At 33.7% G+C, this 10,619-nt stretch overlaps 1 pseudogene; it reads left to right on the top strand.

Annotated features, from left to right (window-relative positions):
• The first annotated feature begins 307 nt into the window (after positions 1–307).
• Positions 308–426, top strand: LOC120614567 (uncharacterized; annotated as a pseudogene).
• The last annotated feature ends 10,193 nt before the right edge of the window (positions 427–10,619 follow it).

Raw genomic sequence — 10,619 nt, 5'->3', positions numbered from 1 at the left:
TTTAGGTTTAGGCACAAACCAGATCTTCTGATCATTTGCTATTTTGACCTACTAGTCATATTACTCCCATGGATTGAAAATCTAAGGAATAATCGTTATTTATTTATTTATTTTCTAGTTTTGCTCTAGATTTGCTTAGTAGTTCTAGAACAAAGGATGACTCACAATTAAATCCACTCCACACTCATGCTCTCTCATTTAAATGAAGTTTTTTTATATATATATATAAATGTTCCTAATATTTTCACTTATTTTACTTTCAGCTCACTCACAATTCCTTTTCCTCAGTCAAAAAATTTAAATTTTGTTCTATAGCCATGCCACCCTGAACAAGCCCAATCCCATCTGATCTTGGAAGCTAAGCAGAGTTGGGCCTAGTTAGTACTTGGATGGGAGACCACCTAGGAAGACCGGGTGCTGTAGGCGTAAAAAAAAAAAAAAAGGGATTGTAAAGTGACAAGGTCCTTGCAATCTGTGAGGTCAACCAAGGGTTGCTTCACCAAAAAGAAAAAATAAATAAATAAATTTTTTCTCGTATATCCCAAATGTATTATTATTAATCATTATTTTACTCAGCATTTTCTTATCTCCTCTAACCTTTAGATATGACATAGAAATTTGTCTTTCTTCCATTAGATTTACTTCTTCTACCAAGCCATGATATATAGATAGCCCTCAAGGCCTCTACCTAGCTTTCTTAACTTTTTTTTTTTAATATTCTGCAGTAAATCTATACATATGATGTGACTTGAGCCTGTCTTAACTTACAAATCTTCTTTTCCATCATGTTCCTGGGAATCTGCACATGAACATCCTGCTATTATCTGAAGCTAAAAAATACCTAATACCAAAGACCTCATCTTTATTTTCCAAACCTGTTCTGTCTACTATTTTTCTTATGGCAAGTTAGTGAAATCAACATCTTCCCAACTGAACAGTTAAGACAATTTCTGATTATTCTCAACTCATCATTTTCCATTAATCCCATGATTTTCAAACTTGAATTAGCATCAGTTATATAAACGGTGGTCTCTACCTTTAAAATATAGTGTTGCTGCAGTTTTAGATTTCTGATTCAGTTTTTATAACAAGAATCTGCCCAAGAAATAGGCATTTCCAGAAAGTTCCTAGGTGATGCTGATGGTCCAGGAACCACACTTGAGAATCACTTCTTTGACCTCTCTAAGTAGTCACCTCAACATTGTTAATTCTGCTAATGATAATTTTGCAAATCTCCATTGCTACAATATAAAGTTGAAATTACATAGAACGAATATTAAAATTTTTGATCAGATTCTTGGTATATATACATTGCTGTCAAATATATCAAGCTACCAGCAGCAAAACATATTCTATCCTTCAAGAGGTGACTAACCCTTTAAAGATTTGTTCTTTTATTTATTTACACTCTCTTTTTGGAGAAATTCTCTCAATTTAATCTACAACAAAGAAATGGAAAACAAAAACCACATATATCAATGCTTCAAGACCCTGAATTTCAACCCTTGATTTCCATTTATATTTTTGGACATTTCTATCTGAATTGAATATTACACCAGCAATTCCTACTTAGTGATACTGCCAATGTAAAGAGTATCAGCCATAATTTATTCATCTTGTTTTTCTCTGATAGACCTACCCATTGTTTTAATAAATATTTATTATTAATTTTAGGATGTTAATATCTGTCGAATTGAAAAAGAATAGATACCCATTGATATAAATCACAAGCCTATACATATACATACATACATATAGTGTGTGTGTGTGTGTGTGTGTGTGTGTAGTGTGTGTGTGTGTGTGTGTCTCCCAAGATGTAAATCTAGGATAGCAGTGTGGAAAAATCACTTCAGTTTCCATCTAAAGTACTGCACATGACAGACAAGGTATTTTCCCAGATACGTAAAATTATTGTTCCCCTCATTTGGACTGAGAGTTCTATGCGTACGTCCACTAATAATCATTCAAAACCTAAAAGAGGAGTGAATGACCTCTCAGTCTTGTACAGATCTCTTTTGCCTCTGTATATTTTTATACACAGAGGCAAAATGCACTGATATGTACATACATACATACATACGTACGTACGTACGTACGTACATATAGTGCTCACCTCACCAGTATAAACTCTTCTAAAGCGCAGGGCCTTACGAGACATTCTGTCCCAGGGCGCATAACACATAAAACCCCAAGAAATCTAAACTATGAATACAAGTTGCTCTGAAGAAGAAAATTATTGATCTTATGCTAATTAGCAAAATGATCTCCAGGAAGAGAACTGCTCTTGGGAGGAACGACTCACAGGCTTGTTCCAAATAGTTCACTTCTAGATGTCACACCCTTGCTTTTTTATTTTTATTTTGTTGTTGTTGTTTGTTTGTTTTCCCAACAGTTTCCTCTTAAAGTTACTAATATAAAAAAGAATTTCATCTTCAATTTTGTTCTCCAAAATGGACAAAATCTTACTTTCCCGCTCCCACCCCCGTCTATCATTTGTCTTTCATTAGAAGGAGAAAAGGAAATTTTATATGCTCTTTCTCTACAGAAAAGGTTGTTTTGAGAGCTTTTCCTACCTCTTGGTTTTCAATTCTGACTTCTGTTTGTTTCTCTGTAGCTTCCTTTAAGTAAGCTGCCTCATTTATAGGATTTTATAAATGTCAAGGACATCAGCTACATGAATGACTTTGAACTCCCTCAAAACCTCTTTTTCTATAGCTGCTCCCTGGTTCTTAAGCTTACTTTCCATTGATCTGTTTTCCCCTCTCTTTTTAACTCCCTCCTCTGCTAGTCACTACCTCTGTTTACCCACTCAGCTACTGACTCCCATTTGTTTTAAACTCCTTTTTATTAGGACTCATGCTGACTCTGCCATGCTCTCATGCTGTTTCTCAGTAGCTGGTCTCTCAGAGCTTTAGATTATTGATAGTTCTGCAGATGAGAAATTAAGCTGAAATTCCACTGCTTCATCCTGCATGTTATTTATATTAGGTTCGAATTCAGCATTTCCAAAACATGTTTTACTTTATGGAAAGTATTCTCTACATTAAATCTTGGATAATTTATTAGTAACTAATATACTAAAAAAGAACCTATAGAATTTCAGAGCTCATATGACCCTGAATATGTCAGTGTATAAATTAAAGATGAGGAAACTGAAACTCAGAAACATTAATTGACTCGAAGTAGGTTTCAGTAGTAAGTTAGTTAAAAATCTAGGGAAAAAAAATCAGATTTTCTAACTTCTGATGTAAAGTTTTCCAGTTTACTCTAAATAACATCAATAAATGTATTTATTATTAGCCAGTATTTTAAGATATAGGCATTTAAAAGTTCTATATTTGTGCTATTATACAGTCATCATTTAAATAAAGAAAATACTTTACTCATATTTTGTTATTATTTCTCCCAATAGTGGGAGAAATAATGGGAACTATACTTTCACTCTCAAGTAGTATCTCTAAACCAGACACTATTAATAGAGGTTACCAAGGTTTGCACCTTGTATTCTAAACTATTTTTTTTAAATTGATCTTTTTCTTCTTTTCCTCTCTTTCGAAGCTGGGAGTCACTGATAATTTCCCTGAAATAGCACACATGTTTTGATTTACATTTATTTTTACAATATTCCTGCACTCCTTAGAAAAATCTACTCACTCTCAAGCTCCTTGGCTTGAAAAGTTAGTTCTAGAAATTGCCTAATAGTGAAAGAGTAAATACTTGAAAAACATTAATACAACGATACAGATTCCAGTTAGTTTTCAGACCTTGAAGTTCCCATCCTCTAATGGTTGGTTTCATTTAGCTTTTATCATGAAGAGCTAACCCACGCTAAATTTCTGAAGCTAATACTAATTTGAGAGAGAGAGAGAAAAAAAAAATGATTGGGACTCACTAATAGGTATATTTTCTACTATAAACTTTGATTTCAAGATAATTTTTATTAAAGAAATTATTCTTAAATACTAAAACTAATTGCCTTTTGGTTTCCTAGGACTAATAAATGCTTCCCTGAAACTGTTCTTTTTTTGAATATTTGCCTTTCCATATCAACAGTGTTGATTCTCTGAATCATTCTAGCCAATTCGTTGAAAATTAAAATCATATCCTTTGACTTGAGCTACCCTTAAGTTTACAATTTTTTTTAGTTTGCATTTATATTATTTCTGGTGAGGACTTCCATCGTCTATACCTTTTTTTGTGAAATTTGACAATCGTAATGGCATGGCTGTTGACATTGACCATTCTCTAAAATTGTATACTATGTAGGAATAGGCTTCCTACTAGCATATTTGGTTGAACCATGCCTTCCAAGTTCCATATACCAGCTGAAAGGGGTCCTGGACTCAAATCCAGTGTGGTTGTGGAGGTTCCCTCACACCAGCAAGCAATCTTCACATACTAGCAAGGTGTTCAAGAAGTCAACTCAGTTCTGGCATTGTCTACCCGGGGGCAGAATCAGATTCTACAGATAAAGGGCTTACTCCTGCTCTCCACTTCAGATACTAGTCACAAACCCGAGTCATTAACATGGGTTTCTGACTGACTAGCTACAAGTCAGAGGTTGCTGTGACCCACTCCACTGGTTTAATAAAGTTGCGGGAAGAGCTCACATAATTCAAAAAACTCATTTACTCACTAGATAACTGATGTTTTGTGAAGACTAGTAAAAGATACAAATCAACATCCAGATGAAGAGATGGATATATAGAGTGAGGTCCCCCAAAACTAGCTTCTGTCCTTGGGGAGCTTGGGGCCCAGCACAGTGTGACAAGGAAATGTTCTGCTTTTGCAACATAGAAGCTCTCCAAAAAAGGGCAACAAGTTGTCCCTTTGGGTTTTTGTGGAGGCGTCATTACATAGTCATGATTAGCAGTGGATTCGATCCCAGCCCCGCTGTCCTTCCTCAAAATCAGAGGGCAAGACCGTGAGTTCCAATCCTCTCACTATTTAATTGGCTCCTCCTACTGGCAACCAGCCCCTACCCTAGGATGGAGTCCAGAAGTCATCTCATAAACATAACAAGAGATACAATTGTTGCTCTCAAAGCTGGAGCAATTTCGAGAAGTTTGGGAACTGTGAGCTGGGAACCGAAGACAAAGGCCAAATATATCTGAGAAATATATTTTGGTCATCTGAATGTTGCACTAGCACTTTTCATTTTCTCCATCTCTTTGAACTGAAACGAAATTAAGCAATGACAGATTTGCTATAAATTTGTTCCATGTAATTTTGAATTATGTATTTTATTAAAAGTGTTATTTTAAACATTTATTCATAATTTTTTCTCATTTTTATGGCCAACCTGGCATTGGATGGATTAAAAATATAATTAAAAAAAAATAGTCTGTTTTTAAATGTAAATCGATCCACTCAATGGAATCTTCTAAAAAAAAAATATCTCTATGTTTATATAACTACATTTGCATGTATCAATATCAGTATTAAAATACAATGTTATTTTTGTAGATATACTCTTTTCCCTTCTTTGGGGATAAACAATTACAGAAACATGACTCATGATTTCGAAACTCAAAATTGTAATTTCAGTTAAAAATGGGCGATTTGGCATCTATTATGAATTTATAAATAATTGGAAAGAATTAAGTTATATTTTACTCTCTGTTTTGTTTTTCTTGAAAAATGGATTGATTTGTATAAGCTGAAAAGTAAGAAGTAAAGTGCCCTAATTTGTATTTTACCAGGGAATATTTCTCCAACTCTCTGTACCAGCATCCTCAGCATCATCTGAGAACTGGTTAGAAATGCAAAATATCCGCCCCCCACTCCCCCAATTAGAATCCGGGACTGGGGCCCAACACTTTATGTTTAACAGGTCCTCCAGGTGATTCTGATGCAGCACAGTTTGAGAATCATAGACTTAACTAATAAACCAGCTCTTAGTCAGACAGTAAATTATACTCACAGTAAGTAAGAATTAATGGAAACCTCATTCATAATGTAAAATTGGTTTAACAGAAAAAAAAATAATAAAAACAGCAAAAAAGAGATGAGTTTAGTTTTCAAGAAGAATTCTTTAGAAATTCCAAAAATTTGTTTAATTTTTTTCTATAGTTCTTCGAATGAACTAATAATACTAATGAAATGCAATTGATGGGAATTTTAATTTTAGGTCTTGTACGATAGTCTATGCTTGTTGAATACCATTATTTCAACCACTGGGTCAGGTTATGCATAATTATCATTGGCCAGTTTTACTATTCCTATGTAAATGTATTTTTTTTTTTAATTGTTAGAATGAATATTTAGCAATTGGCTTCTCATTGGAGAATTTGAAATGCGATTTACTTTCTTGGCTTTGTTAGCAATGAATATATTAGCACTGCTCTAATAAAACTTCCATTTTCTCTTTCTGCTTACCAAATGAGCTGTTCAAAAGGCAAAGATCAAGAGCTTTGCTTAGTAAACAAGAATCAACAAACTTATAGCAGGTGTTGCTAGCCTGATATTCAAGTTTCATAGGGGAACGATTTAGAAACACATTAGTGAAAGCAAGTGTGTGGAAACTATAAGTTTAATTTTATTAACTTTTGTGGCTATTTTTTAAAGAAATTCATAGTCTTTTGAGGATTATTTTTATAATTTTCTATTGATCCTGTACATAAATCTATTTCTCTAACTGAGGTCTGATATTATCTTACTAGGTGCTGTGAAATCCACATAAAGAATGGATGAATGTAATGCCTTCTCACAATTAACTGTTTAGAACTGTTACTACAGTTGACCATCAAACTGATCAAAACCACCATCAGCAATGGAAAAAATTGCAATGTGGGGCACACAAGTATGGGAGTCTAATGTTTTATTCAACAAACATTGATTGTAGAGAGGCAGATTTGAGCCAGACCTGATCGAAGCATTGGCAAAGCCATGCTTGACTGTGTTGCAGATCCTGTTGCTGAAGCATTGGCAAAGCCATGCTTGGCTGTGTAGCAATCTGCCAAGGACAGAGCGAAACAGTTAACAGACAGCTGCTTCTAGTTTCGCATAGATAACCGGGTACAGACAGGCCTTGGGAAATTACTGCTGCCAGCAAGTTTTAAGTCCTGAGAAGACTCTCGCCCCCTCCTTGGCCTTCAAAAGTATATAATAAACATGCTGAGCTTGCTTTAGGGTCACTGTATCTTTAGCAGAGTGCAGCATCCCACCTGGCCCCAGCTTCTGTATATACTGTCTCTGTGTTTTTCTCCATCCTTCCATCACCCTCCTGTTCCCCGCCTCCCACTTCTAGCCGTGCAGGTCGTGGCATTGATTGACCACTTGCTATATTCTAGAGCATTGTTCTCAATGTGTTGTCTCCATAAAGCAGCAGCAGCATCACCTGCAAACTTATTAGAAATGGCAACCTCTAGGTGCAAAAATCTAGACCTATTGAATTGGAAACTGTGCTTGGGACCAGCAATCTGTGCTTGTTAAGATCACCTCCAGGTGCTTTCAAAAGACACAAAAGTTTTAGAACAACTGTCCAAGAGCTAAGTGTTATATTACCTACTGAGTGTACACAGATAAAAAGATGGGAAGGATGGATGGAAGGGAAGAAGGGAGGGAGAGAAGGAGAGAAAAAATAGAAGATTGATATATGGATGGATGGATAAAGTTCAATTCCTACTTTCAATTTATTCACAGCCTAAGAAAAGAGATATCTAGATTGGCAATAAATGGAAGTCAATAGGCTTCAAGAAGGACTCGTACTGGCTTCTTTGAGGATACCATAAGACTGGAAGACAACTTAGAGCCAGCAAAGAAAGCTATACTTTAGTGAAAGTTTGGAAGGGGTTGCTAAATAAGATTCAGGTAAGAGTCTGTCTCTGACTTTGTACACATCACCTCTCCACTGTTTCAGGTTTAGAGTATTTTCATATTTGGTTTGATAAGTAAATTATGATTATTGATTAGTACTGAAAACAGTGTTTGTCAACATTAGATAAATAAAATATAATCAAAGGCAATTGGGTGGATATTTTTAAGTTTCAAAACATTCATGAATCACTTAAATTTAGTTTCAAATAGTTTTTTATATTGAAGAAATTAATTATAATTTTGCTTTGCCAATTATGAAAAAAGAGGCATGGAAAGATCAACTGATTTCAGTTAGGTGTTAGGGTTCCAAGGGGTAAGACAAGGCACATTCACTCACTGTGATCTCTAGGGTCTCCCTTTTATCAGCATACTTGCTTTGTTTCTACACAACAAAAAATAAGCTCGAATTCACTAAAATTTTGACCATCGATGGGGAGTTTAGTCTCTATCTGTTCCATAAGAATATAGTAAAAATAGAATGGAATATTGTGCACAAAAACATTTTCAAAGTAAAGATAAAACAGGAATAAAATAATTTATCATTAAATATATATGGAGATATATAATAACTCATATTATATATATTTCTATTTAGTAGTGAAATCAACATAAAATATATTGACTTTGTAGTCTAATTCTTATGTAGTTTTAGTATTATGAATATTACTTATGCATCTTAAACTGCTGAACAATTGATACTCTTAGATACATGCTGAGTTTTATTATTAAGTCTTTAACTTCTTAATTTTTGAAATGAAACCCAGGCAACTTAAAAGAAAACTAAAAATGTCTAAAAAAAGTCTAACAAATATATTTCTCCATTGTTTCGCTATTAAGAATTTAAATAATTTTCACCTAAAATACAAAAAGATAGTTTATTTTTATATTCTGACTTTATACTATAGAAGTTATCAAATTAATCATGTGTTAAAAATATTTCCGTACATTGTAACATAATTTGCAATAACACTGATGAATGAATTGATTGTTCTCTTTTCCCAATATATGTTGACATTAGCTGCCTATTATTTTAGATTATTTAAATTGGTTCAACAAAGTTTGAGCTTCTAAATGTGCTATTTTACATTGAAATAATCAATAATACCATTTTGTTAAAGATAAAGGTTATTTGCCAGAAAATTGAAACAAATTTTGAAAAGTTAATGTTTTTCTCCAATTTCATGAATGTCAACACCATGGATGGTCTACCCAGCATTTGTTCGTTTCATTACAATCTGTGCGGGTCTTATGTATATTGAATAAATATATGAGTTCTATTTAAATATTCAGTAGGACTCAACATTAGTAGTAGTGAGTACTACTAGTAACAGTAATATTGACTAGCTATTAACTCTCAGAAGATGTTAAAATAATCATTTTCAAGTATTTGAATAAAAAATCCACTTATTTTGCATTACCTAAATATTCTTTTTTGCTATAACTTGAAATCACTGATAGATTTTAATGAAATTAAGATATATATATATATATGTATATATATATATGTGTGTGTGTGTGTATATATATATATATTTAAATGACATTTTCACATTTAGAATGAATCTAGAAATTGAAAATTAGTAAGGTTTTTGAAGCACAATATTTCTTGCCAATAAACATGCCACAGATAAGAGTGTGTCTAAGTGTAAGTCTGTGTGTGGGGGAGCATTGTTACTACCTCTAATTCTAGTTCAAAATTAATAAAATCTTAAGCATTTTACATAAGTTACTGAAAACTAGCTAAAGAATGTTGTCCCTGACTTACAATACTAATATCCGAAGATAAACAATGAAAATATTGCTTGTTTTCCACCATAAACTATGCTTTGATAATTTTGCAATTTTTTTTCTTTTTCTTATAACTTAAATTTATATTGTGTATTTTTATATCAAGAGTCAGTTTTTTTAAAGCCCGGAGTGCTCCTTTTCTAAATGCATTCTGCCTAAGTCTTCCTTTCAAAAAGTCAGTTTTGATGTGTTAACTTTACATTATTTTCTATTGCAAAATAATCAGCAAAAAAATGAACAAAATTTAGTCTCATCAATAAGCTTAATTTCATTACTTTCTTAGTGCAGCAAATTGAATGATGTCCCTTCAAAAGATATGTCATCACATAAACTTAGAACATAATCTTATGTGCCACAGGAGTCTTCGCAGGTATAATTATGATAAAGATCTTGAAAAGAGATCATTCTGACTTTGGATGGGTCCTAAATGAAATGATGAGTGTATTTATAAGATGCAGACACACAAGGGAGAAGGCCATGTGAAAATGGAGAAAGAGATTGGAGTGATGCACCTGCAACTCAAGGAATGCCAAGGATTGCCAGCAGCTACTGGACACTACAATAGCGGCATGGACCGGAGCATCCCTCAGAGCCTCCAGCAGGAACTCGCCTATTGACACCTTGATTTCAGTCTTCTGCCCTCCAGAGTTGTGAGAGAGTATATTTCTGCTGTTTCAAGCTACCAAGTTTGTGGCAGTTTGTTACATTTCCCTGTCCATCTTTCATCAGCAACAAAGTACAGTTCCATGGATGTTAAATGATGTTAAATGATGTCACTTAAACAATAGATAACCTTACCAGAATCTCTGTTACAAAATTATTGCTGTGATATTAACTTCCACCTTTAGAACCAACTAAATTCCTTTGAATCAGAAAGGATTCAATGGAAAACAGAAACCATTTTAGGTATTTTAAACTGAAAGAGTTCTAGACAGGGAATTAGATGCTCGCACAATTGTTAGGAGGGTTGATGTAGTTGGTTCTAGTTTGAAGCTCCTGTAATAACACCTAGA

The sequence above is a fragment of the Pteropus medius genome, unplaced genomic scaffold (assembly GCF_902729225.1).
Source record: "Pteropus medius unplaced genomic scaffold, Ma_sr-lr_union100, whole genome shotgun sequence".
In the NCBI taxonomy this organism is placed as follows: Eukaryota; Metazoa; Chordata; class Mammalia; order Chiroptera; family Pteropodidae; genus Pteropus; species Pteropus medius.
The sequence above is the reverse complement of the archived record's forward strand: the minus strand, read 5'-3'. Positions and strand labels throughout refer to the sequence as shown.